Below are 24,281 nucleotides of genomic sequence, written 5' to 3'. Positions count from 1 at the left end.
GAGCTCCCGCGCAGGCGCACTGGGGCGCGCCGCCCGCAGTCACGTGAGGCGGGCGGGGACGCGGGGACGCGGGGACGCGGGGACGCGGCGCCGCGGGCCCGGGACGGGGGCGTCTCCCCGGGGGGCTGGATTTTTCTTTCGCAAGTGGAAGCCTCTCCTTCCAGCGCGCTGCTTGCGGCGCCTTCACGGAAAAGCCACGATGCCTCCACTCGAACAACTTGTCGGTGAAGTGTTGTTACTGGCCCCTACGAGAGTCTGCGGCGACCTGTCCAAGACGTTGCAGCCTCGGGGTTGTTGTGACCTATGGTAGTTCACGCCACGCATTGCTATACACCAGGACTGAGGGCACAGTGAGCCTTATAGGCAAGGTCCCTGCCACGGTGCAATGCAACTTACAGGTAGGTAAGGACACAGAAACTAAGGTGTACAAAGTGTCCAGAGTATGGTAGGAAAAAACAGGGTGCTCGGAGCGTAGGGTATTAGGGTCCCTTGGAAGAACCTATTTAAACAAGACAATCAGAGTAGGCTTCTCTGGGGTCAACTTAAAACGACCTGCACTTTGAGATGATGCTTGACATTAGAAGAGGGGAAGAGTGGCAAAGGAGAATCTCGCAGACCGATGGGGTTGCAAGTGCAAAGTCCCCAGGAAGCAAACACTTCCCTTGTTCGGGAAGTTGAAGTAAACTGGCAAAAACTTAAAAACCACACAGGGAATGGGATAAAATAAAGTTAGAAGAGTAAGCAAGCATCAGTCATTCAGAACCTTGTAGGCCAAGTTACAGAATTTGTATTATAGAATAAATGCCAAGGAAGCCATAAGTGGGATTTAGGCGATATCGACATGATACAGTTTACGTTTTAAAAAGGCCACCCTGTGCATCAATCTGATGTCGTATCTCTTGATGGGATGTAGCATGAAGTATACAATATCATCTATGATATATTCCAGGCAAAAATGTGTAACTTGAGTCTATCAAGCCTTTGCACCTAACAAACAGCTTATTAGAAATACAGGGGGTACAGGAGCAAACTAAATGATCCATAGGAAGTAACCAAACATCCAAGAGGTGGAATATTCTGCAGGACAACCGGCTCCATCTCTTCAACGATGGGTCGTTATGAAAAAAGCCACTGCTGTATGAAAAAACAAAAAAATTTAGGGTACATAAGAGCAGATTGAATCCTAGTACGAAGAGGCTCCCTACAAAATGCACTTTTAGGACAGCTGAAGAAATTTCGATTTCGAGGGACTGAATATAAGATGCAAATGTATTGCCATGGAAAGATGGAGATCATTAACTGAAAAGAGCAAGTCACAGAACAGTATGTATGTTACGGTATCTCACTTTGATTACAAAATGCATATATGTGTATTTGTGTACTACAAAAAATATCTAGGATTATACTGGAAGGTTTTAGCAGTTTAATCTTTAGAAGTAGAAATGTATATTTTTATTTTCTTTATTGTTGTGTACCTTTTTTTATAATGGTTGAGTTTTGCGAAGTTTTTTAAATTAATTTTTATATTGGAGTACAGCTTACACACAATGTTACATTCGTTTCAGGTGTACAGTATAGTGATTTTGACAAGTCTGCAAATTATGCTGTGCTCACCACAAGTGTCGCTAGCTACCATCTGTCACCATACAGTGCGATTATCATACCGTTGAGTCTGTCCCCTATGCTGTACCTTTTATCCCTGTGACTTATTCATTCCATAACTGGAAGCCTATGTCTCCTCTCCTGCCATGGCCCTTCACCCATTTTCCCCATCCCCCCCCATCAGCTCTCTATATTTACGGGTTTTGCCCATCGTACATACTACTTTTGTTATAAAAGTTTATTTTACCAAAATTTTCATTTATTGTTTTTTAACATTTATTTATTTTTGAGAGGCAGGAAGAGACAGAGCACAAATGGGGGACGGGCAGAAAGAGGGAGACACAGAATCAGAAACAGGTTCCTGGCTCTGAGCTGTCAGCACAGAGCCCGATAAGGGGCTAGAACCCACAAACTGTGAGATCAGGACCTGAGCCAAAGTCAGATGCTTAACCGACTGAGTCACCCAGGCGCCCCTACAATTTTCATCTTTTTAGTAAAAGATTCTAGGTTAAAATAAAACAACCACTTTGTTATGTAGACAATGCATTAAAGAAAGGCAAGGTGAAAGCAGAGAAGTAAATCATGAGATGATTTCAGAAATCCAAGCAAGAGATCACGAAAGATAACATTAGCAGGAATGAGCCAAGTTGATGTGTTTTTGAGTTACAAATTGAAGAATTTACTGATAAACAGGATAGGAAGGTGAAGAGAAGGGAGTGATCAAGGATGACACCTGGTTTTGGTGCCTGAACTTCTGAGTGGTCAGTAGAATCATTTACTGACACAAGGAAAACTGATGTATAATCCACTGATGGGGGAAGGGATCGGGAGTGTTTGTACCCAGCCGTTCAAGTGGAGTCAATAAATTGACAACTGGGTATATGGGATTAGAGCTTCTGGGAGAGGTCTTGTTTGGGAATCAGCAGTCAGCTGATTTTTAAAACCCTGGGACTATGAAGGAACGCAAAGAAATAGAAATAGGTCAGAAGCTATCAATTAGGAAGGATAGTATCAGATTAGGTGTATTTTTAAGACCGAAGGTGATAGATTATCTTGTAGGTTGGGTCGCAGAACTGATGCACTGGGGATTCAGAAGAGCCCGAGACGCAAAGTGCATGAAAAGAGGAGAGGAAAGGGCAACCATAACACGGAGGGTGGAAGAGGGGGGGGATTAACTGTCAGAAAGATGTGGGATAAATCATTTGTTGAGGCAGGTGGGAAATGAACACAGATGTAGTTAACTGCGCAGCATTGGTCAAGGGAAGATAAGGCGATCCTGTCTGATGGAACTTAGAATAAAATCTAAACTCCTTACCACAGCATGATCTATTTCTGCGTATCTCTTCAACTTCATATGTTGCCCCTTGTTCCTCATTTATTACTGCCCGGTCACATTGGTCTTATTTCAGTTCTCAAAATCACTAAGATCTGTCCTTCCTCATATGACTTACAACTTCCTCCCCACTTTCTTCACGTGTAGGTTGAAATGTCTCCTCCCCATTACTCCCCCCTTGTTACTGTCTAACTCAGCCATTGTTTATTTCCTTCAAAACACTTACCCTAACTAGCAAGTATTTTTGTTGCTGTTGATTTAATATTTGTCTGACTTCCCCACTAGAATATGAGCTCTGTAAGGGCAAAAATGTTTTGTTTTGTTTTTTAAGTACTGTTATATCCAGCACTAGGCACATGGTAGGCACTCAGTAAATATTTTTGAGTGAGTAAATAAGTTTCAGTGCTTGTAAAAAAAAATTTAGATTTCTCCTATCAAAATGACAACCTTTCTCAATAAGAGGTGCCCTCATTAATTTGATAATAAGCCAGTGTAGTTAGTTAGGCAATAACCATTAATTAAGCAGTAGGCCAGTGGCCAAAGAAGGATGGCATATGCTTGTGTTCTGATAATAACGAATTTCATAACTGTCTCTTGTGACAAAATTCAACAACTAGCCTCCTCGGGGATGTCTGTCTCCTCTTGTTCACTCCTTCTCATCATCCTCCCTGTACCAGGCGATCTTCTAGAGCTCATTCAAGACAGCTCAAGTTGCCTCCTACAGGAAGCCTTCCTGCATCTCCCTACACCCCACCTCCCCACAGCCCCCGATTTCCCTTTGGCTCCGGCACACAGCATAGGTACTCGGACAGGCTGCTATTTCCCAGCCTCTCCCCAGACCAGAGCTCCAGGGGTGGTGGTGGTCCTCATACTCTTATTTTCTGTTTGCCACGGGGCCTGTGCTGTGCCTGGCACAGAGCCTGCGGTGAGTGCAGTGTTCGGGGAAGTGGCCTGAATTTCTCCCTTTCCAGTGTACTCCTCCATTCCTCTTTTCCAGCTTTCATCCATTTCTTTTCCTCCTCCTCCCCCCTGCTCTTCTAGTGTCATTTCAAAACATTTCTCTTTTCTGTCTTCAGAGCATGACATGCCTTCTCTAGAAAATTTGGCACATTTGAAGAATCACATGTAAAATAAAACGCTGCGATTCCACAACCTGGATGTTTTCTTTAAGCAAAGTTCTTTGCACTTCCTTCTCTCTGCACATATATTTTCTTTGGATAATTCTCATGTCTCTGTGTGTGCAATTTTGTATCTCATTATTTTTTTCTTTTCTTCATATTCTGTCAAGCATGTTCACACATCAATAAAGTTGCTTTGTAAACACTGAAAAACAATTTCAGAATCTCAGTATCTTAACATCGTAAACTCTCCAGGGTCACTGTCCTCCAAGTAGCGTCTTAGTGATCCAGACTACGTTGATCTTATAACTCAATTATCTCAACATGAGACACCACTTTCAAAGGGGAAGAGGAAATCTATGGCATCACACAGCAGTTTCTCACTGCCTCAGCCGTCACTTCCGCTCACATTTCACTGGCTAGAACCTCTCACCTGGCCCCATCAAAATGCAGTGGGACTGGGAAGGATAGTCTTCTTGGTGCCCAGGAAGGAAGGGAGGGCTGGATGTTAAGGAGCACCGGTGATGCATCCCAAGGATGAGTTTCACTGCTTCCGAACTTGCTAGTGGCAACATTGATATTCCATCTGTGTAATGAAACTCCATAAAATACATTCTTAGAGTATAGTAGCCTCAGTGTAATGTTTTGGGGGGATGTTAAATCAGGAGATTTTTCTCCCTGATAATCTATAGTTCTGGTGGGCCCATCGTCACCCCACCGATTGAACCAGTGGAAATACTTGCATCTTTGGAAGGAGCAAACCCGATGAAAACAGGTTTGAATTTCAAAATAAGAGTTTTTGAAGTCCATATTGAGACAATAGCCTGAAAGTAAGCACTTGTTATTTTGGGAGGAGTCCAGCTTTGTTTGGGAGGAAAGAGGCTGATATAAACCAAGCCCATAAGGCCACAAAAGAGAGTGTTTACAATGAATGAATGAAAGAGTAAATAGGACAAGGGTTTGGTGTAAGGAAAGTTCGTGCACTGCAAGAAAGAGAAGCCCTTTGGGGGCTGAGAGGAAGAGTGAGAGGGTAAAGGGCAGAAGGTAAACGAGATGTCATTACTTCCTTACTCCACACTCTAGAGTGTTGCGTAGGTAAGGGACAGGGGCCTCAAGGATAGGAGAGAAGTAGAAACAAACAGACGATGAAATCAAGAGTAGCAAGGATGTCACGTTACGTCTCCTGCGTAAGGAATGGAAAGCAGAAAATGGTGTGGGGCAGGAGCACTGGTTTTTTTGCAACACGTAATAGAGAATATTTGTGTCTTTAATCTGTTTGCATATTTAACTTTCCAAAAAATGCAACACGTATGCAAAAAAAGAAAATTACTCATGTGTCACATATGGGTATGTAAATTTTGTCCACATAGCAGCAAAATTTTTAAAGAGAAATAGGGAAACTATTAAACCTTTTATCTCGAGTTACTCCCTAGGTAAGCCCTCTCTCTCATCCCAAATACTGTTGTTCGTGTTTCCATCAGTTGCCAGTTCTCTGATACCGTTCACAGCTATTTAAATAACTATTGGGGCGCCTGGGTGGCGCAGTCGGTTAAGCGTCCGACTTCAGCCAGGTCACGATCTCGCGGTCCGTGAGTTCGAGCCCCGCATCAGGCTCTGGGCTGATGGCTCGGAGCCTGGAGCCTGTTTCCGATTCTGTGTCTCCCTCTCTCTCTGCTCCTCCCCCGTTCATGCTCTGTCTCTCTCTGTCCCAAAAATAAATAAACGTTGAAAAAAATTAAAAAAATAATAATAATAACTACTGCCCCTTGCCACTAGTGTCTCTCCTAGACGAGAGTCACTTTACTTGGGTAAGATAACCTCTAAGAATAAAGTATCAGAATTATTTTGAAAAAAATGAATAGAAGTAAGTATTTTGGGAAAGCTGAAAATTATGAGTATCTGAACACTGAGGGCATGTTTCAAGACTCCTATTTTCACTAAAATCCAGTCTTTGTTTAAGCATTTCAACTTGAGCAAGGAACACCATCACCCCATCACCCTGACTTTTCTGTGAATTTGCTTTTACAGCTACACAAGAATGTGTGTCTCGTCTGTTCCCTGCAGCGTTCATTAGCTCTGTTTCAGATTCAGGGAGCAGTCAGTAAGTGTTACTAGGACCTCTTCATACTAAACAAACTTGAGTTCCTTGTAAGAAAATTATGCATATACGCAAAGTATGCGTAATTTCTCTTGTCTTTGCTTATTTAATATTTATGACCGTGTGTTAAAAAACAAACCTGTAAACTTCATGGTACAAAGCATTTGTAACATTTGGATGATCATACTAAGTCATTCAGCAAGTATCTCTGAGTTCCTACTGTATGCCAAGCAAAATTTAAATCAAGAGCATTCTGCAGCCAATTGATCAATGCATTGTATATATTTACAGAGGTCTTGATTCTACTCTCACAGAGGATGGTTTATAAGAAGAGAACAGTTAAGGAAAGGCCTAAAAGGGCAGTGGGGCAACAGACCTAAAGAGTAGCCAGCCCAGATTGAAGCAGGAGGATGAAGGCCTCCAGAAGGAAGGTCCCAAAGAGAAAAAAAAAGAGAGAGAGATTGGTGGGATTAGACACAATACCTGATATGATGGAGCTTTCAGAAAAAAGTATATCAGGAAGAAGAAAAGAATGGCAGTGATACTCTACGAAAAAAGACTGAGCAAGTAAGGAAATACATCGTAGTGCATAGCTTTGTATGCTATTAACAAATTTCACACTCGTAATAAACCCTAATTTGTTTAAGATTTTATTCGTAAGAAATCTCTACACCCAACATGGGGCTCAAACTTAACCCCAAGATCAAGACTTGCACGCTCTACCGACTGAGCCAGCCAGGTACCCCTAAACGCTAATTTTTGAAGGTGATGTCCACCATTTTTCTTCCTGGAAAAGTCATTTTCTCTTTGTAATTAACAAGTAATTTGTGGGACTATACTTTGAGACTGTATAAATATATTGTTCCTCCTTAAACATTTTTCCACTGATTTTTTTTCTTGCTTTGATGATTCTTCCCTGAACCTATTATTGCTATGACGATTGCAAAATGGAAATTTTCTTAGCCCTCATTCCTCCCACATTTATTAGTTGGCATTGTTCTGTAAGTAAGTTTACAGGAGAGTTTTCTTTTTTTTCCCATTTATTATTCATTCAGTTATGAATTTGTTCACATCATCATGGACTCATAGATTATAATCTACTCCTATCATTATGTATTTTGATACTGTATTTTGTTTAAGATTTGGCCAATGGAAAAAGGAGGTTAGAGTGGGAGAGAGCCAAAGCATAAGAGACTCATAAAAACTGAGAACAAACTGAGGGTTGAGGGGGGGTGGGAGGGAGGGGAGGGTGGGTGATGGGTATTGAGGAGGGCACCTTTTGGGAGGAGCACTGGGTGTTGTATGGAAACCAATTTGACAATAAACTTCATACATTGAAAAAAATAAAAAATAAAAAAATAAATTATTACTGGTACGGAGGAAAAAAAAAGATTTGGCCAATGGAAACACCTTCAGGCTGGCTCCTAGGTTCTTTTACCCCTACGCTTTAATTTTTAAATTTTTAAACAGTACAGAATTTTATTTATTTATTTTTTTTAATGTTTATTTATTTTTGAGACAGAGAGAGACAGAGCATGAATGGGGGAGGGTCAGAGAGAGGGGGAGACACAGAATCCGAAGCAGGCTCCAGGCTCTGAGCTGTCAGCAAGAGCCCGACACGGGGCTCAAACTCACGGACAGTGAGATCATGACCTGAGCCGAAGTCGGATGCTCAACCGACTGAGCCACCCAGGTGCCCCAAACGGTATAGAATTTTAAAGAGAACACCTACATATCCACCACAAGATTCTAACATTAACATCTTATTATGACATGTATCTGTCTTTATCACACATCTATCTAATCATCCCTCTGTCCATCTGTCCATTAATCTATCTTAGTTTTTGGGTCTATTTCATAGTACATTGCAAATATCAGAAAGGAAAAGTAGAATAAGTAATCTGGTGAGTGGGTGATGGAAATCCAAAAATATTTAAATGATACCATCAGATGTCATTTTAACCTGACAAACCAAATAGCAGAAGGAAGTAAGGAAAAAGGAGACCAAATAATTAAGAAAAAGGCATTAGTAAAAAGGTGAACCTTCAAGTGTGTGTACACACTTGATCTCAGGGTCGTGAGCTCAACCCCCAAACCCCCACGTTGGGCTCCATGCTGATCTAAAGCTTACCTAAAAAAGAGTTACAAGCAAGCGAGCAGAAGGCTGTTCGGCTGCAAGAGCGGGGCGATACCTAAACCAAAGGAACTTGTTTCTGCAAGCTTTTCTGGCACTGATTCTGACAGTGAGGTTGACAAAAAGTTAAAGCAGGAAAAGCAAGCTACTCCGGAAAAACCTGTAAAGCCACAGACTGGTGAGACTTGAAGAGCCCTGTCATCCTCTAAGCAGAGCAGCAGCGGAGATGATAACTAGTTTCAGATTGGGAAAACGAGGTATGTCAGTGTTCCAGACTTTAAAGGGAAAGTCCTAATTGATGTTAGAGAATATTGGGTGGATCCGGAAGGTGAAATGAAACCAGGAAGAAAAGGTATTTCTTTAAATCCTGAGCAATGGAGCCAGCTGAAGGAACAGATTTCTGACATTGACGATGCAGCAAGGAAACTGGAAGATCAGAGCCATATAAAACCTGTGCTGCTCTAGTTGATTTAATCTGTCTTTTTACATTGGCTTTTGTTTTCTAAATGTTGTTTTCCAAGCTATTGTATATTTGGATTGCAGAACAATTTGTAAAATGAATACTTTTTTTTTAATGTGCATTATTAAAAATGTTCTGAGTGAAGCTAATTGTCAACTTTATTAAGAGGATTGCTTTGTGCCCACCACCTAGTGTAAAATAAAATCAAGTAATACAAAATAAACAAATAAGGTAAAATATATGCATAAACACCAAAAGAAGGGGCACCTGGGTGGCTTAGCCATTTGGGCATCCAACTCTTGATTTCTGCTCAAGTCATGATTGCATGCATGGTATGAGATCAAGCCCCACAGCAGGTCCCAGGCTGGATGTGGATCCTGCTTAAGATTCTGTCTCTCAAAGAAAGAGAGAGAGAGAGAAGGAGGGAGGGAGGGAGGAAGGAAGGAAGGAAGGAAGGAAGAAAGAAAGAAAAGGAAGGAAGAAAGAAAGGAAAGAGAAAAAGGAAAGAAAAGGAAGAAAGAAAAGTAAAGAAAGGAAAGAAAGAAAAAGGAAAGAAAAGGAAGGAAGAAAGGAAAGAAAAGGAAAGAGAAAAAGAAAGAAAGAAAGAGAAGGAAAGAAAGAGAAGGAAGGAAGGAAGGAAGGAAGGAAGGAGGAAGAAAATTAAAAAGAGCAAATAGGCCAAATGGGGAAAAACAGTAAAAATAATGATACACTCAACAAGTAAAGCACTGAAAAGTGTGACAAAATTGAGATTGAACATAACAATCATAAATGTAATTGGGTTTAAATCAACCATTGAAAGGAGAAGACTTTTATGTTGACTTGCAAAGGAAAACCTAGATATGATAGATGATAAAATCGGCCACAAATTCTTACCCTCCCTTCATCTGTGACTTTGCCATGTGCAAAATCTTTCCCATCAAGCCGTGGAGTCTTTTCCTCCAGCCCTTAAGTCTGGGTTGTTGCTGTGAATTGCTTTGGCCAGTGGGGCATCAGCAGTTGGAATGCAAGTGACCCTTCAGTCATCAGGGCTGGTCCCTTCGTGCTGCACTTGAGACCCTGTGACTTCTGAGTGTGCAGTTTAGCCTGCTGGATTACGAAAGACCCATGGCCCAGTCACTCTCCCAGGCCTAGCCGACAACCAGCTAGCTGTTAGACGTGTGAGCAAAGCTATCTCAGAGAATCCAGCCACCGGCCAGCCCCATTGCTGACCTCAAACACATGAGCAAGCCCAGCAGAGATTAGCTGAGCCAGCCCAGACGACACGCGCCAACCAAACAACAGAATTATGACCTGAATGGCTCTTGATTTAAGCCACTAAGTTCTGGTATGGTTTATGATGCCTCAAAAGTCACCTAGAGGCGATACACTTAAACGAAGTGATTCAGAAAGGATAAATAAGACTAGACAAAGATACACAAGACAAACGAAACAATAAGAATGCAAAGGTGGTTATCTTGCTGTCAGACGATGCAAGCCAAAAAGACTTAAACACGATGGAGGACACTTCATCATACTAAAGGATGACGTTTTCCAGGAAAAAAAAAAAAAAGGCTACAATTAAAAGTTTTTAATAACTGTGTATCAGACAACCTAAAATTCATGTACCAAATACATATGTACCATATGCCAAATAACAACCACCATCAAAAAAAAAAAAAAAACTACAAGATTAAATTTCCAAGTAATAATTTCGACTCTTTGGGCCAAATCTAAGGGAATTAAAAGGAATATTGCCCAGGAATGATCCGAAGAAGATACATTTGGAAGCAAGGTAGGTCGATTAAAAGTAATAATGTGTAATGCGTCATTAAGAGAGACGTGGCCTTGCAAATTATGGGGCAGATGAAAAAGTATACTCCACTTTGATGTCAGGGTGTACTCTATGAAAATTAATATTCGTCTTTGGGAGGTGATGATTCAACAGTAACCTCCAGCACCTTTAAGAGAACAAAGTGACTCATCCACAAGTCCCAGAAGTGAGTTCTTTCACCCACTTTGTAGTTTGTGTGGGGCCTGGCTAGTCCAAGTTCCCCACGGTCACTCGGACTATGAGAGGACTTCACTGCTCTTACTCCCCACGGCATTTGTGTAGTGGTTCTCAGGGAGAAGAAATTCTGTCCCCGAGAGAACATTCAGCAGTGTCTGGGACATTTTGGGTTTTAACAACTCGAGGGGGTGGAGGATGACAGGGGAGGGATGCTGCTGGCATCCGGAGGGTAGAGTAGAAGCCAGTGATGCTACCTACACGCACTGTACTGGGCCCCACAGCAAAAACTGACCCAGCCTAAAATGTCAGTAGTCCCGAGGGTGAGATTCACTCTTGGGAAATGTACTGTTCAGAACAGGCTCCGAATTGTGAGGACACTGCCGGGAATACAGTCCAATCCGTTGGAAGGGGTGGGCTGTTTCAAAGAATGAACGAAGACCGGCTTTGAGAGGGGAGAAAGAAGCATTGTTGACAGAGATTGGTGCCTAAAAATAGGGGACAAGAAGTAGGAAATAGAGTATAACAATGAGCATTGAATTTCATAAGGACTGTTCCATTAAACTAAGGAGAAAGGCATTGTCATTCTTTTTATTGCCCCAATTCTTACCAAAGGGAGATTGAGGAAACAAGGAACTGGCCCCTCACTCACACCTCTTCTGACCACAGAAAGAGGAAGCTTCATTCTGTCCTGGTGACTGTTTCCAGAAGTTCCAAGCGGTGACCGGCAACATGACAAGTGTTCATGCAGAGATGAGAGCACCAAAGAGGAATATATGTGTGAAGAGCCGGGTACAGAGACAACTAAGGAGTTTAAGATAAGCTTTTTCTGGTAGACCTCAAGGTCAGCCTCCCTCCCACACGCCTTCACTTTTTCATCCTTCTTTAATATTCTGATCGTCACCCGACTGTTCTCACTTGTCTCTCTTTGTCCTTCGTCTTAAGCCTTAAGGGATAGATACGTGGCTTGAGCCTTCCATCATGAGTGTAATCCCACCTTCGAGCCCCAGTAATTCAGAAAAAAAAACAAAAACAAAACAAAACAAAAAAAACCCCACAATTCTGGCTTTTGAGAAAAAAGGTTTGCCAGAGGCATCCGAGAAGGAAACGTTTTGCTCTTTTTTTTTTTTTTAATGTTTATTTAGTTTTGAAAGAGAGAGTGCAAGCAGGGGAGGGCGGAGACAGGGAGACAGAGAAGCTGAAGCAGGCTCCGTGCAGCCAGCCCCACAGGGCAGAGCCCCACCTGGCAGCCTAACACAGGAACCGCGAGATCGTGACCTAGGCCAAAATTGGACACTCAACCAAGTCAGCCAGCCGGGTGCCCCACATCTTGCTCCTTTGAGAGAATTTCTGACTGCGACCTTTCTTTCCCCAGACGTGATGAGGGAACATTTCTCTGTATGTCAGAGTTCTTCCTTTTGCACAGTAGAAATGAACTGTGGATACTTTAAACAGAAAAGGAATTTGTTAAAGGATTTCAGGGAGTTGAGAGAGTGTCTGGGAAGGCCCGAGAATCAGGCCTCAGGGGGACACAGCAGACTACATCCTACTGCATAACTGTTCCAGAGTTTTGGAGAAACTGCTGGCCCACTGAGCACAAGTACCACACTGGCAAGGGGTGCTGGGCCCTAGGGTCCCCCACCCCACCCCACCCCCGAGCCTCTGCAACCCTAGCCTGTGCAGCTAGTGCTGCCACCCTTACCTGGAGGATTTCTGCATGGTTCTTGCAGGCTTGTGTCACTAAGTTGCACTTGAATGTCTGGAAGGGCATCGGCAGAGCTGCGAGGGAGGCTGGGAAACGGAATTTCTGGACTCCGTATTGGTGAATTAAGGATTTGCCTATCAAGGAGAACTCCCTGTAGAAAGGTTTTCAAAGTTGCCCTATGGCATAAAGAATGCACGTGTCGACCGTACTTGGGGAGTTTTTGGTCACCATCTTGGGACCTTGATGGGGAATCAGCCTTTGGATGAAACTGACATGCCAGAAGTCAGAGAGGAGAACTCTAAAGAAACCGATGACGTCACGGCGCTGCTGAATCAAACCAGAGCTGAAGCCTGTCCTGTCTCTGGGATCCGGTCCACCACTCAGCAAATCCCCGTTGTTTGAACCCGTTTGAGTTGGGTTTTGTATTACCTACAAATGAATCCACCTTAAATTAAATAATATATAAACAAAAAATAGTTGGAAAACGTTCATGAATTTTTAGCAGTCTTGACAATTTTATCCTGCTCCTTATTAACCTGTTAGATGAAAAGTAGCATCTCTCTATGTTTTTAATCGTCATGTTTAATAAATTGTTTATGAATGAAATAAAAACTCTTTTTAAGTGTGAGTTATTTCTGTTGTTTCTGTTAGCTGCTTGATTTTAGCCTTTTGCCATTTTTCTATTGGGTTACTCATTTCTTATTGAGTTGTAAGTGCTCATAGTGTGTATATATATATAAACAAAATAAAAAAAAATGTATATATATATATAGTATATATATATATATATATATATATAGTGTGTATATATATATATACTATAGGTTCTACTACGTATGTATTTAACCGGTATACATAGTACATCATATGTACTGTATGTTTCTGTCCTTCCATGGTAGGCTCAGGAAGAGAACCCAAAGGATTAGCCTTGCTTATAATTGGCTTTAAGAATGAAACATGGAGGGGGGCCTGGGTGGCTCAGTCAGTTAAGCGTCCGACTTCGGCTCAGGTCATGATCTCACGGTTTGTGAGTTGGAACCCCCCGTGGGGCTCTGTGCTGACAGCTCGGAGCCTGGAGACTGCTTTGGATTCTGTATCTCCCTCTCTCTCTGCCCACCCACCCCCACTCACGCTCTGTCTCTCTCTATCAAAAAATGAATAAACATTAAAAAAATTTAAAAAAGAATGAAACATGGACAATTTAATAAAGTTGCAAGATACAAAATGTATAAAAATCAATTGCATTCCTATACACTATTGGAACTATTGGAGAGAAATTAAGAAAGCAATCTCATTTACAATAGTATCAAAAATAATAAAATACTTAGGAATAAATTTAACCAAGGAGATGAAAAAGCTACACACTCAAAACTATAAAACACCGATGAAAGACAGTAAAGAACACATGCAAGAATGTAAAGCTAGCCTGTGTTCACGGATTAGAAGAGTTGTATCATTAAAATATCCATAATGCCCAGAGCCATCTATAGATTTAATGCAATCTATCAAAATTCCAATGGCATTTTTTACAGAAATAGAAAAAGTAATCCTAAAATTCATATGAAATTACAAAAGACTCCAAATAGCCCCCAAAATCTGGAGAATGAACAAAGCTGGAGGCTTGCTTTCTTTCTTTCTCTCTTTTCTTTTTCTTTTTTAAAATGTTTTTATTTATTTTTGATGGAGACAGAGAGACAGAGCATGAGTGGGGGAGGAGCAGAGAGAGAGGGAGACACAGAATTCAAAGCAGGCTCCAGGCTCTAAGCTGTCAGCACGGAGCCCAATGTGGGGCTCGAACCCACAAACTGTGAGATCATGACCTGAGCCGAAGCCCGACGCTCAACCGACTGAGCCACCCAGGCACCCCTCTTTTCTTTTCTTTTAAGAGATAGAGGGAGGGAGAGAGAGAATCCTTAGAAAGCTCCACCTCGGTGCCCAGTTACAGGGTCTTGATCTCCAGCCCATGAGATCATGATCTGAGCTGAAATCAAGAGTCAGTTGCTTAACCAACTGAGCCACCCAGGCGCCCCTGGAGGCATCACTGTTTCTGATTTAAAGCTATATTACAAAACTATAGCAATCAATTCCGTGTAGTATTGGCATAAATACCAGATACATAGATCAATGGAACATAACAGAGAGCACAGAAATAAATCCGTTTGTATTTGGTCAATTAATTTTTGACAAAGGAGCCAAGAATATACAATGAGGAAAGGATAGTCCCATCAATAAATGGTGTTGGGAAAATCATATATCCACCTGCAAAAGAATGAAACTAGATCCCTATCTTAGACTATACCAAAACATCAACTCAAAACGGATTAACGACTTGAATTTATGACCGGAAACCATAGGGGATGCCTGGGTGGGTCAGTCGGTTGGGCGTCCGACTTTGGCTCAGGTCATGATCTCGCAGTTTGTGGGTTCGAGCCCTACGTCAGGCTCTGTGCTGATGGCTCAGAGCCTGGAGCCTGCTTCGGATTCTGTGTCTCCCTCTCTCTCTGACCCTCCCCCGCTTATGCTCTGTCTCTCTCTGTCTCAAAAATAAATAAACGTTAAAAAAAAAAAAAAGACTGGAAACCATAAAACTCTTAGAAGAAAACATAGGAGATAAGCTCCTTGATATTGGTCTCGGTGATCATTTTTTGGACAGGACACCAAGAGCAAAGGCAACAGAAGCAAAAATAAAGAAGTGAGACTATATCAAACTAAAAAGCACAGAATAAGAAACCATCAACAAAACTAAAAGGCAACCTTTGGAATAGGAGAAAATATTTACAAACCATATGTCCAAGAAGGGCTAATATCCAAAATATATAAGGAACTCATCAACTCAATGGCAAAAACAAGCAAAACATATAACTCAATAAAAAAAAAAAAAAAAAAAAAAAACAGGCAGAAGACCTGAATAGACATTTTCCCAAAGAAAACATACAAATGGCCAATGGGTACATGTAAAGATGCTCACTAATCATCAGGGAAATGCGAACCAAAACTACAGTGAGATATCGTCCCATACCTGTTAGAACAGCTATTGTCAAAAAGACGAGAAATACTAAATGCTAGCAAGGATGTGGAGAAAAGGCAACCCTTGCACATTTGTTGGAGGTACAAACTGGTACAGCCACTCTGGAAAACCAAATGAAGTTTCATCAAGAAGTTAGAAGTAGAACTACCCTGTGATCCAGCAATCCTACTTTTGGGCATGTATGCAAAGCAACAAAATCATCAGCTCAAAGAGGTGTCTGTACCCCAATAGTCATCACAGCATGGTATGGAAACAACCTAAGTGTCTAGGATTTTATGCCTATAATGTTTATAAATACCTTTTTCTATGTATATTTTATATTTATAAAATAAATATATATTATATATTGAAATAAGATAATATATAATATATTTAATTATATATATACATATATATATATATATTCAGCCATAAAAAGAAGGTAACCCCGCCATATGCAACAACATGAGTGAACATGGAAGGCATCACCCTAAGTGAAATAAACCAGACAGAGGAGGACAAACAGTGCATTGTATCATCTATGTGTGGACTCAAGAAAAGAATTAAAAAGCAAAACTCATAGAAACATAGTAGAATAGTGGTTGCCAGAGGCTGGGCAGGGGGGAGATAAGGGCAGCTTGGCAAAGGGCACAAACTTTCCCTTACGAGAGGAACAAGGTCCGAGGATCTACCGATGGCACGATGCCTATAGTTTAAACTACCGAATTATGTAGTTGAAATCTGCTGAGAGAACTTAGGTGTTCTCACACTGACACAAAAGCGATGGAAGGTGGGAATCCTTTCACAACGTATAAAGCCTCACATTGAACACCTCCCAGAAGCCTCCAGAAGTCTTCGGGAAACTTTGCAAACCTTCTCCCAGCAAACTCTTGTACCAAAGAACAGGACAAGAGGAGCAGCCTCGACCACCCCCCAGGGTGCCAGCTCCACCTTTCCCCTGCTTCCCTTACTCCACCTAATTGAAAGGAATCCTCCTTCCAGGACAAAGGAGTAGTGGGAGACCTCGACTAACAGAGATACAGCTGTCCCTTTGTTTTTTAAGTTTACGTATTTATTGTTTTTAGTAGTCCCTACACAAAATGTAGAGGGGCTCGAACTCACAACCCAGAGATCACAAGTTGCATGCTCTTCCGACTGAGCCAGCCAGGTGCCCCACGGCTATTAATTTTAAATGGTAGTTTCTCTACTAATTAAAACAAAATTCTACCTTGCTGAGCGGCTTATTATATACAAAAATGGGATTTCAGGGGCGGTGTGAGGGCTGTGGCTCAATGAGCAGAGCCGGTCTGTAGGGGTAGGGCAGTGCCGAGCTCTCAGCCTGCCCCCCCTGCCAGCCAGAGCCCCCCAGCCCAGCGAGAGCCCCGCCCGGGTGGCCCCAGCAGCAGCACCCAGGTGGGTGAACACCCACATCCACGACCTCACCGCAGGCGGCACCAGTCAGGACAAGACCATCGTGGGCTATGAGGAGTCGCCCTCGGTCTGGGCCACCGTCCCGGGAAAACCAAACATCCGTCAACACCATGCCAGCTGAGACTGGTGTCCCGGTTGGCCAGGACCAGTCAGGTTTTTTCGTGAATAGGCTGACACCCGGGAGCCAGAAATGTTCTTTTAATCTGGACTCGCTGCTGCAGGACAGGGGATTTACCGTGGGTTTTCATACCAGGAGCACCTGCACAACTCCACTTTCAACGTCACTGTCACCGTGACTTCCAAGACGCCCATCCTGCTGAGGGACAAGGGTGTCCAGGGTGGTGCGATCGACAAGAAGTGTTACGAAACGGCCTCCCACGCGTCAGCATTCCCGGTACTGACCTCGTCTGTCCGTCTCCTTGCCCACCTCTCCCTACTGCTTTTTCACCCCTCTCCTTCCCATACACAGGCACCGTTTTTATTTGGGGGGCCATTACCCCACATGAGCTGGGGGCTGGGGCTGGATGGACGGACACCTCCCCCTACCCATACCCCTCCTCCGTGTGGTTGGAAAACTGTTTTGTTTTGTTTTTCCTGAATAAAAAAGATCCACTAACAAAAAAACACAAACAAAATGGGATTTTCCCACCCATACTGTTTTAAGTTTGTTTACTTACTTGAGGCATTATCCAGTGGATAAGAATGTCTAGTATCCCAGTGTCTTGGTCTGCCTCAGCTGCTATGACAAAAATACCATAGACTGGGGATTAAACAACGATGTATTCCTCACAGTTCTTTTTTTCTTTTAATGTGCATTTATTTTTGAGAGAGAGAGAGGCAGACTGCAAGTGAGGGAGAGGCAGAGTCAGAATCCGAAGCAGGCTCCAGGCTCTGAGCTGTCCGCGCAGAGCCCTACGCCCATGTGGGGCTCAAACCCACGGACCGTGAGATCATGACCTGAGCCGAAGTCGGACACTTAACCGACTGAGCCACCCAGGCGCCCCGATTCTTCACAGTCCTGAGGGCTGGAAAGTCCCACACTGAGGTGCTGACATATTTCATACTTGGCGAGGGCCCTCTTCCTAGTTTGCAGACGGCCGTCTCATATCCTCACATGGTGGGGAGGAGTCAGAAGCAAGTCTCCTGAGTCTCTTCTTATAAAGGCACTACTCTCATCATGATCTGTTTCTTCCCCAAAGCACCACCTCCAAATACCCTCACGTTGGGGATTAGGGTTTCAACATATGAACGTCGGCACAAACGTGTCGGTGGCCAACAAACTTTGAATTCCAACTTCAACATTTATTATCTGTGTGACCTTGGGCCGTTTGTTCAACATCTCCAAGCGTCACTCTTCACATCTAAAGGTAAGTAATACTACCTACCCCAAAGGTTTACTGCAGAAATTAAATAAAATATATTGAATACTTGACAGGTTACCTGGCGCACAGTAAGTATTCAATGCTAGCTGCTATTGCTATAATTATTATTTTATTGTCATTGCTTAAAGCCTTTCTTTGTATCCTCTCAAAGTCTGGAAGGAGAAATAGTTCATCCCTAGAAAGAAATCAACCTTACCGGTAACAAAGCATAGAGTCCAAAGAATTATTTTTTAAAACTTTTTCTTTTCCACCAAATCTCACTTCAGTTCCCCATGAGTCAGCTTCTTAACAATACTAGCCACTTTTTAGACCATAATTTTTATGCCATAACTTTTTTTAAGTTTCGTTATTTATTTTTGGGAGAGAGAGAGAAGGAGCATGAGAGTAGGGAAGGCACAGAAGGAGAGGAAGACAGAAAATTCCAAGCAGGCACAGAGATGCTGAGAGCAGTCACTGCTCAGAGACTGACGAGGGACTCGAACTCAAGAGCCATGAGATCATGACCTGAGCTGAAGTCAGACACTGAACCAACTGAGCCACCCAGGTGCCCCCAGGACATAACCATTTTTTACAGTTTTGGATCTGACTTGCAAAATTACGCCCCATCCAGAAGAATGTATGACTTTACATTTCTATCAACGGTGTATAAAAGTGGTGAAAACTTAACCAACATTGGCTGTATTTTTTTTAATCTTCACCAATTGAAAAAGTGAAAAATAATTTCTCACAGTTTTAATTTGCATGTATTTTCTTTCTAGGAAGGCTATGGGGTTTTTCATGTCTCCCACCCATTATTGTATTCGTTTGTGCATTACTGGTTTTAGTTTTTCTTTTGAAGAATTTGAGTTTTTTCATATTGATTTGTAAGAGTTTCTAAGTATATATTTATATTATAATGATAATAGCCTTATTCCCCAGTTTTTTGTTTTTGTTTTTGTTTTTGTTTTTGTTTTTTTTGCCTTCAAAATTGATTTATGGAGCTTAAAAGCACCAGGTTTCTGACATACAGAATTTTATACAGTTAGAGCCCCAAGCATTGTGAAGTAATGGAACATTAAAAACAAAGAGACAATATTCTGAGTGTCTGGGGTGGGGGCAGGGGGAAGGTCACATATAAGAAATCATAATAAAAATGACTCTAGGCTTCTCAACAGTGTTTGAAGAAAGAAGACAGTGGAAAAAATGTGTTCAGTGTGTTGAGGGAAAGGACTTCCAACCTAGAATGATATGATCAGCCAAGCAATCAATGTGAAGAATGAATATAGACATTTTAAGACTTGTAAGATCTGAAAAGAATCACCACCTGTGTTAGTTTTCTATTGCTGCTGTAGCGTATTGTCACAAATTTAGTGGCTTAAAACTTAAAACTCAACGTTATTCTCTTACAGTTCCAGAGATCAGAATTCCCAAATAAAAGCATTGGCAGGGCTGTCCTTCCAGAGTCTCTGGGGGAGAATCAGGTCCTCAACTTCCCTAGCTTCTAGAGACTGTGGCATTTCTTGGCTTGCGGCCCCTTCCTCCATCTATAGAACCAACACTTTCTCTCTCTTTCTCTCTCTCTGTCTCTATCATACCTCCTACCTCCTTTTTAATTACCTACCTCCTATAATTACATTGGAGCCACCTGGATAACCCAGAACAGCCTCCCTATTCTAAGATCCTTAATTTACTCAGATCTGCAGTCTCGTTTGTCACTGAAAGATATAGATTTACAAGTTTCAGAGATTAGAATGCGGACATCTTTGGGGAGCCATTATTCTATGTACTACACTACCCAGTTAACTTGTTTCCACTAAAACGTAGGAATAATCTGAGAAAGAGTGCTGAAATAGGAGACTCCTCACAGGACAGCAAATAGTGAAGTCATAACGTCCAAATAACAACTGAAAAGCCATCCTGATTGTGACGGTGTGATTTGAGAGACGGGCATGTCAGCTCTGGTCCTCAGGATGTCTCTGCCAGTGTCATTTATTTTTAACTTGATAGAACTATTAGATGATCTGCTTCACCAAAACAGGGAATAAATTTACATGTGTAAACACAGACTACAGACCCAGGAAACTTAACTGAGAAGAAAATCAAAGGGAAATCCAAAGCTGACATCAAAAGAAATTCCTAGGATTATGGTTGCACAGAGGGTCTACAGAGTAACCATCAGGGACGGAAAGGGAAAGAGGTATACAAGAAAAAAAAAAAAAAAAAAAAAAAAAAGATGTTTCCCCAAAGGTTGAAAGCAATAGATTTCAAGGCAATCAACATATATTTTTTTATTGAGGAAAAAATTAAGGACTTCAGCTTTTGGTAATAGCACAACTAGGTGGTTCAGACCAACCCTGCCACCAAAGACAAAGAAAACAACTGGATAGAATATTTAAATAAAACTCCTTGGAGCGCCTGGGCGGCTCAGTCCATTAAACATCTGACTCTTGGTTTCGGCTCAGGTCATGACCTCATGGTTCCCGAGATGGAGCCCGGGGTCAGGATCAGCACGGAGCCTGCTTGGGATTCTCTCTCCCTCTCTCTCTGCCCCTCCCCCACTTGCACTCTATCTCAAAATAAAAAAAAAAATAAAAATAAATAAAAGGAAGCATACTTGATCCTGTCGCAAACACACTTAGCACACAGGGAACCACCAAACCTTATTGACAGGTTTTTTCATTTTATTTTATTTACTTCATTTTTTTTAATGTTTTTATTTATTTTTGAGACAGAGAGAGACAGAGCATGAGCAGGGGAGGGGCAGAGAGAGAGAGGGAGACACAGAATCCGAAGCGGGCTCCGGGCTCCGAGCTGTCAGCACAGAGCCCGACGCGGGGGCTCGAACTCACGGACTGTGAGATCATGACCTGAGCCGAAGTCGGACCACCCAACCAACTGAGCCACCCAGGCGCCCCAGGTTTTTTCATTTTAGACAACCTCAAAATAACTGAGGGTCTCACAAGGCATGAACTCCTCCAAGTCGGTCTGGGCAGCACACCCCATGGGGGTTCGGGTGCTTTCCCAATCTTCTTGATAGGAAGGTAAATGACTACATTACCAGAGGTTTGGGACAGCCTAGTTTTGTTAGAGGCTATTCTGTAGGACAACCCACAACCAGATGTCAAATGCTGGATCATTCTGAATGCTGATAGAATGCCGTCCCTGGAAGAGGGCTCCACTTGAAACTTCTCAAACCCAAACCCAATTTGGTAACATTTGAAGCTCTGGCGTGTTTTAGTCCGTAGCCTCCATGTTGCAGACTCTCTCTCTCTCTCTCTCTCTCTCTCCTCCCCCCCCCCCCCCCCCCCCCCCCCCTCCTCCCCCCCCCCCCCGCCCCCAAGTAAGAGTATAGGCACTCCAGTGGATGTTTAGAATCCTCATCAGCTGGGGCCGGTGTATTAAAGGTCTGATAGCATTTTTCAAATGTTATCATTTGAAAAGCAAGTCCGGCTCTTGAATATTCCCCTAAATACCCTACCTTTCCTAGTTTTTTCATAAATGTGTTTTAATATTACCCTCATGTGTAGTGTGTGCTGTTTCCAATATCCAAATGTTTCTATCATTTGGGCCTATGACTGGACTGATATTTTTCTGCCTTCAGAGGACTAAATTATACCTAGAAATTTTACTCTAGTGTGGGGCCCTTCTACCTACCTGGCTCGATGGTCCATCTTGCTACCGTAAGAAATTCAACTAACGGTTTTGACCCTAGTCTGTTCTTCCAAGTTCTCACCATAAATAGGAACGTCATCAAATAGGAAATATTGGTGTGTGTGTCTGTTGTATTTTTAGGAGAACCGTAGGATGTCGTGTTAGAAATTGTGGCTTATTACTGGGCTGTTAAGGTGTCCTTGAGGCAACCTCGTAAACCCACGTTGTCTGCCTTCCCATGTGATTAGTCATGGGTTGGCTCTTCTCATCAACTACAACAGCAAACAGCATGTCAGAGAAGTCTACCACTGTTGCAGGATCATTTTTGCCATGATACTTGGGATTCATTGTCTCGCTCCTTCGAAGAATGAAAAGGTGGTCATAAAATGAACAGCAGGCAGAAGTTTATTAGGGTGTAAGACTAGAAAGTAAGAATAGGGGCGCCTGGGTGGCTCAGTCGGTTGGGTGTCAGACTTCGGCTGAGGTCATGATCTCACAGTTCGTGAGTTCAAGCCCTGCATCGGGCTCTGTGCTGACAGCTCGGAGCCTAGAGCCTGCTTTGGATTCTGTGTCTGCCTCTCCCCCACTCATGCTCTGTCTCCCTCCATCTCTCAAAAATGAATAAACATTAACAAAAAAAAATTAAAAAAAAAAAAAAAAAAGCAAGAATAGTACGAAAGCTCTTTTGAATGCCCAGGACATTAAGCAAGGGTCCTTGTTTTACAAGGTTTTGGGTAGCCCACCCCTCACCCCTTAACCCCCCCACTTCCCTCTCAGGTCCTACCCTTATTGGCCTGGTAGCTCGAGGTGCTGGCTGGTCCATCCCTGATTGGCTCAATTCCATTACGAGAGATAGCCTAAAACCAAACTGAGGTCTTTTGTCAAATTCCTGAGGGAAACCTCAGGGGGAGTAGGTGGGGCCTGTTACTTTCTGAAGAGGAACCTTAAGCCTGAGGGGGTTTACTGTGTTCAGACCTACTCCCAGCATTGTTCCAAAATAGGTGTTTTTCCCCACCTGGGACCTCAGCTCCTATCCTTTCCCTCTCTATTTTATCCTATCTTTTCCTATCATATCACCCTGTAGTAAGTTCCAGATCCAGTGGTGATCTTGGTTATGATAGCACCTGTATCCGGGGGTACTCCTCCAATTTGGGGAGAGCAGTTGTTTAAAATCATATAAGCTACTGTCAACCAATAGGACCCATCTGGCTTTTTCACAGGCCAGCCGGGTTGTTCTATGGTGAAATTGTAGGCACACTAATTTTTTCCTTAATTTAAATATGTCCTATTACATGCTTTCCAAGGATGTTTCCTAAATTGGGGGGTCTGTCATCAATTGTTAGGAATCGATTCGGTCACTAAATACCTCTCAGTCCTTTAGGTATTTCATTTTTATTGGTAAAATGTTCTAAATCAGTAGGATATCCTGTATCATTGTTACTTGGGCCCCGTATCTAACGGCATAGTGGTATAAGCAGTATTTTTATTTACAAGAGGGTTTTCTATTGATACGGTTACTGTAACATGGATGGATGTTTCTGGCTTTAGCCAGGAGACAGAGACTCTGAGTCCCTTTGAGGGTCCCCTGGGGTTTTCTCTCCTTCGGTTATTGGTGACTTATCTGTTAGTGGGATTTGGCTTTATAAAGGGGTTAGTATTTACAGTAAATGGATTGCTGGGTTGACAGGTGTTTCTTTTTTCTTTAGGCCTATTTACATTAAAAGATTGGTTGTTTCTATTTCTCTGCCACTGTAAGCAGTTTCTGGGGTTTCTACTGGGTTTGTCTTTTCATAATTTGTTTCGCAAGGTGGTGTCCTAAATGGTTTCGACTGACGGTAGCACCTTGTGGCCTCAGGTCTGTGCGGTCTAAGGTGATTGGCACGGTCTATGTACATTCGGTGGAGGCCTGTTATCTTTATGGACACAAATGGAATCTTGACTTATTTCCTCAGCTGTTCTCATCAGTCACTTCTATGTTTCTATGGCCTGTAAATACAGTACAGAAGACTGCAGTACATTTAGACTGCCTTTTAAAACCTGTTCCGTCCCTTCTGCAGGTAGCAGTGAATGTGTCTGTCTCCGTCATAATAGTTAATAGTCCTAATTTCATTATTATATTACTACTCCTCCCGGTGTTTTCCATGGAGATCTTTTTTTTTTTTTTTAAATTTTTTTTTCGACGTTTATTTATTTTTGGGACAGAGAGAGACAGAGCATGAACGGGGGAGGGGCAGAGAGAGAGGGAGACACAGAATCGGAAACAGGCTCCAGGCTCTGAGCCATCAGCCCAGAGCCCGACGCGGGGCTCGAACTCACGGACCGCGAGATCGTGACCTGGCTGAAGTCGGACGCTTAACCGACTGCGCCACCCAGGCGCCCCTCCATGGAGATCTT

The 24,281-nt window shown here is 42.6% G+C and overlaps 1 pseudogene; it reads left to right on the top strand.

Moving 5' to 3' along the window:
• The first annotated feature begins 16,227 nt into the window (after window positions 1–16,227).
• On the top strand, window positions 16,228–17,473 carry LOC121033618 (profilin-1-like; annotated as a pseudogene).
• The last annotated feature ends 6,808 nt before the right edge of the window (window positions 17,474–24,281 follow it).

The sequence above is a fragment of the Herpailurus yagouaroundi genome, unplaced genomic scaffold (assembly GCF_014898765.1).
Source record: "Herpailurus yagouaroundi ecotype Mexico unplaced genomic scaffold, PumYag 159, whole genome shotgun sequence".
Taxonomy (NCBI): Eukaryota; Metazoa; Chordata; class Mammalia; order Carnivora; family Felidae; genus Herpailurus; species Herpailurus yagouaroundi.
Note: the sequence above shows the minus strand (reverse complement) of the source record. Positions and strands in the feature narration are given on the sequence as shown.